Source organism: Microtus ochrogaster, unplaced genomic scaffold (assembly GCF_000317375.1).
Source record: "Microtus ochrogaster isolate Prairie Vole_2 unplaced genomic scaffold, MicOch1.0 UNK7, whole genome shotgun sequence".
Lineage (NCBI taxonomy): Eukaryota > Metazoa > Chordata > Mammalia > Rodentia > Cricetidae > Microtus > Microtus ochrogaster.
Genome location: NW_004949105.1, coordinates 3,482,515 through 3,487,359, shown reverse-complemented (window position 1 = coordinate 3,487,359; position 4,845 = coordinate 3,482,515). Strand labels below are relative to the sequence as shown.

The window sequence follows — 4,845 nt, the reverse complement described above, 5'->3', positions numbered from 1 at the left end:
TGTTCACACGGAGCAGAGAGAGCATCCGCGCTGGTCCCTGCTGTAACAGTGCTGATTGCATCATGAGGCCAACCCTCATGCTGCCCTGTGGCGTGATCTAATCTGTCCCCTCCTCCTTCAGGTACCACCTCCTAATTTTATCACCTACAACATGAGAATTTAAGGGAATTCTGACACATACTGTCCATCACAATTAGCGTTTTTGATGCCTTGAAAAAGCACAATAGTTTCGGGGTCACCGTGCAGAAAGGGTACACACTCCTCCTATGACATGAAGAATAATGAGATAGAGGCAAATAATATGGCAGCAGGAAAGATTCCCTAAGACCTGCAGAACACAGGCATCTAGGGGTGCTGCCAGGTGTTTTCTTCTATGGGATTGGCTGCTAATCATTTTTTAAAAAATGCTAATAGACTTTTATTTAGTTAGGAAAGTGGGGTTTCTGTAATACATACTATTTTTAGAAAATAAACACAACATAGCATCAGGATGGCTCCCAAAGCATATTGCTGGGGACTTGACCGTTTTCTTCCAAGCACAAGCTACCTAGACAGGCGTTTGCTGTCAGAATCTATTGTCCCTTAGACAGAAACCACATCAGATTCACCAGCTGCCAACACCTACTTGCATCTGGCCAGAGAATGTCCTGTACGCTTTGTTGACATGGAAAGGAATAGGGGTTAGGTTGTTCTGTGATAAAGGCTTCTGGGACCCAGGTCCTGACTTGGTACCCTGTGGCCTCCAGGGAAGCTGCCTTGGTTGCCATGGTTCCTGGAATCCTGAGAACCAACCACAGGAATGTTGTCTGGCCACAGTCCCTGCCACAGGGGCCCTGCCCTGCCTCGGGTTCATTCCCCTGCAGTTTCTGTCAGAGCTGGGGAGAGGAGGGAGTGGCCAGTGAGTGGGGATTTGTGGGTTGAGATTTTATGAAGTTAATCCTTGTACATGATACACTGAAACCAAACCGCAAGAACTCCAAGTGAACAGTGAGGTGGCTCTGCGGCTCTCTCTCGCCGACCCTCCCTTATCTGGTGTTCCTCACGCCCTCCATGTCCACCCAGTTTTAAAACTGAACTATGTGTTGCTCTCATCTGTCCCCTCGGTTTCCTCCTGCTGTAGACAGTGGAATGCGCCTGACTTCTGAGCAGATCACTGGCAGTACGTGCCTAGATGCAGGCAAGCATGGCACATACAGACCTGTGGGGGTCCCTCCCTCCTGGGCAGGCAGCCAGCTCTGGTTAGGAAACACTTGGAGACCACTCAGCTTGGGTGTGCAGTGTTGTGCAGCTGAGCCACACAGCACGGTGCAGTTCTTCCAGTTCACCCTGTAGCCAGTGCTACCCCTCTTCAGCCGTCTGCACTGTTTCCACTTGGCCAAACATTGGCTCGCCCCAGCCTTCTCTGCGAAGCCTGACCCTCGGCACTACCGGACTCATGGGATTGTGGGGTATGGGCCGTTCTCCAGAGGACTGCCTGTCTCACCACCTCTCTTCCCTCAGGCTGGAGGGTCTGTCAGAGTCTCCACAGTGTTAGAGTTTGACTAACAATGCCTCTTGACAGCTCATGGGTGAAAGGCCTTTCAAGGGATGGTTTATGAGGGCTCTGGCCTAATCCAGCGATGGAGTCATACTTTGGAGGTGTTGAGAGACGGTGGAGTCTACTTAGAGATGTGTTGCTGGGTGGGGGGTGCTTTGGAGAGATCCCCCACCCCATGCACATTCCCTTCCCAGCTACTTGAGATGAGCGGCTCTCCTCGCCACACCCTCCTGTCATATCTCTGGCTTGCCACAGGCATAGAAACAGTGGAGCCATGGACTGAAGCCGTGACCCAAAGTCAATCAGACCTTTAAGTTGTTAATGTCAGCTACTTGGTCACAGGTGTGGAAAATGGACTGATACAAGCCACTTTGGACACGGCCGGTGGGACCCTCTGTCACAGGTCTTGGTCTAGTTCCATGCAGGAGGTCATCAGTCTGCTTCTTACTCATGGATGGGTGGGACCAGCGTGAACTGGAAAACCTTGAGCTGGACTGTGCTCATCAGCGTCGTTTGCTGTATTTTAGAGTGGCTTCCACTCCACCTCTGGAGGCCTTGTCATGCGTGCACCCCCAATGTTCCTTTAGTGTTGATGTGCTGTCCCGCAGTTTTGGTGGGGGAGGGTAACGTAAGAACTGGGTTCTGTCTGTTCTGTCCATCAGCAGTTCCTGACATCCCAGAATGAGCTCCACACACCGCGGTCTAGGGAGAATAAAGCCAGTGTTTCACAGCAGTGCCTGTGTGGAAGCCCGAGTGTTGAGCTGCTGTTTGTACCACAGTAAGCGCACATAAGTGTGTGTGGAAGCAGCATGGGCAAGTGTCCTTCCAGGCCATTGTTAAGAGTAATAAAGTCCAAGTAGGTCCTGCAGCTAGAGACACACTGAGTCAATAAAGTACAAAATTTGGGAAAGAAGTGATACTGGAGTCATCAGAAGTTGATCAGACCTAAGACCACACCTGGAATAATCAATCAGTTCCTAGCAAGTCAGCTTCCCCTTCCACTGGAATTCAGATCTGAGGCCATTTAACATGGGCTCCTAATGTAGACCACACTGAGCACACTGCCGCCCAAGAGTAGATCTTAGATCCTGCCTGGGGCTCATCTATTAGAGCAGGCGTTGGACTCTGAGAACAGAGGCACAGAAGGTGTGGCTGCAGCCTGGGAAGGTCCCTGTGCAGCCTCCAGCACCTCTGTGTCACCACACAGAACAAGGTGACAGAGGTGCTGGGGCACAGTTATCCTCTTTGACCTTGCTGAGCGGAAATGGCTGCCGGAAGTTATGCGGCCAAATAAAAGGGCCAAGTGTTTGGAAAAACAGTGTGAGTCTTGCTGGCGGGGTTGGTGAGTTAAACTGCTCTCCCTCCCAGTTGTGTGTGAGTGGGGAACTCTATGCAGGCACACACACAGCAGGTCCTTGGCATCAAGTCTCCTGCTAACCAGGACCACCCTGGACAGCAGGGAGGTGAGCATTTGAAGACAGCAAACAGCCGGTTCCTGGGACAAGGTTTTACTCAGTTCCCAAATAGAAAGTAGAAAATAGTAGCGTCTGGGACTTAGCCGCTTCCTTTTTGTTACTAGCTTTTATCGTTGCTGCTAATTGTTGAGGCCTTTTCTTCTCGTGATTTCTGTCTGATCGTCTTGACTTCAGGTCAGCATTTTTGACTCAGGGGAGCCCCTGCTGATGCACAACTATGCTCCTGTACCTCAGCATCCCTGCAGGGCCTCTGACCTCTCCAGGATGCCGCCATCATCTGAACCTGATGTACTGTTCTGTGCGTTCTCCTTGGGGAAATACACTCCTGACAGAAGGGATTTCTTTGAAAAGGCAATGGAACACTTCCCAGATTCTTACTATACTTAAGATAATGTAGGTGTAAAAGTGAAATTACTCTGAAAAAAAAATATATATATATACACACGCACACACTGTTTATATATAGGAGATTCAAACAGAGAATGAAGGACTCAAGATGTATTTCCGGATGAATGAGAATATCTAGGGACTCCTCTGTCTTTCGTGCTTTGATGGTAAACTATTTTTTGGAGCCACTGAGTGAAATGGCGTTACACCTGAGACGCCCAGTGTGCCCGTTAATTGTCTTTGAAGTGACCTTATTTACAGTAAAAGTATTTCTCAGGCTTCTTTAAAAGCCCAGCTCAGGTCAACACTCTAAAAATTATTAATTCAAAAATTCTTCTTTGTAGAAAAAATAAAGGAAAGTCAGTCTCCCAATGCAGAATAGTTTCCGATGTTCGATCAGAGCAGTCAGTCACAGCGACGGCATTTGTGGTGCTTCACCTGCACGCAGCAGCTGATTGGCACCCGGGTGCATGACTGCTCCTCAGGCAGCTGCTCTGAGCAGAGCCGAGGCCTTGGGTGGAAGCGGCGAGGTATTCTTGGCACTGTGGTACTTCCCATACCTCTGTGTTTTACAAAGGAAGTCCCTCAGACTCACTGGAACTTTCCATTTTCCCATCTGTCTTCCTGTCTTAGCGTGGGGGACAGGTGGAGGAAGTGGCTCCTGCATGTTGGGATGACCCACCAGCCTGCCCCTGCCTGATAACACAGCTCACAGCAATAACTGCTGTCATGATGGCCCCATGGGCTCCGGAGCTCCTCAGCGTTTCTCAGCAGCCTTTGAAAGCACCCGCTCGAGGATGTGGCCACTGTGGGGTTAGCTGCAACCCTAAGTTCTGCATCATCCCAAATAGACAAATTTGGAATCTCGGGGATTAAATACTGTTTTAGCTTTTTAAAACATTACACAGATCAATGTTATGAAGTTAAAAATGCCTTTTATTTCTAAAATACCTGTTTTGAAGTCTAAGCATTTCATAAAAACAATCTCTGAGGTCCCGCAGTCCACTTTAACCCTAGTATTTACTTGCCTTTGGCACAAACTTCGTATCAGAAGCAGGCATAGCAAAAATAACATATGTTCTACAGAAAAGCAGAGTCAGCAGAACTCAGTGCCTCTGTGCCGGTCAGCCGGCTGCTAGGACCAGTCTTAAGACTCCTTCCCACCCAGGCTCACTTCCCATCATAGCATTGCTGCTCCTCACTCCTCCAGAGCCCTCCTCCTGCCCGGTCAGTTCCCTAGCTACAGAGCAGGCTCAGAACAGCCTAGGTACCCTGGAGGCCTCTCTGACCCCATAGTGCAGTCACCACCCCTGTTCCTTACCGTCACTAGCACCGTGTCTGTGGGGTGCACTTGCACGGAAACTCTGGAAGCCTCCAAGGCAGCGCACCTTATCCACAGTGTGCTGCCAGTGTGTGTGTGTGTGTGTGTGTGTGTGTGTGTGTGTG

The 4,845-nt window shown here is 49.7% G+C and overlaps 1 protein-coding gene across 4 annotated transcripts in view; it reads left to right on the top strand.

Moving 5' to 3' along the window:
* Arhgef10 (Rho guanine nucleotide exchange factor 10) overlaps positions 1–4,845 on the top strand; it is an 85,783-nt gene that overhangs the window by 76,750 nt on the left and 4,188 nt on the right. The window lies entirely within an intron of this gene.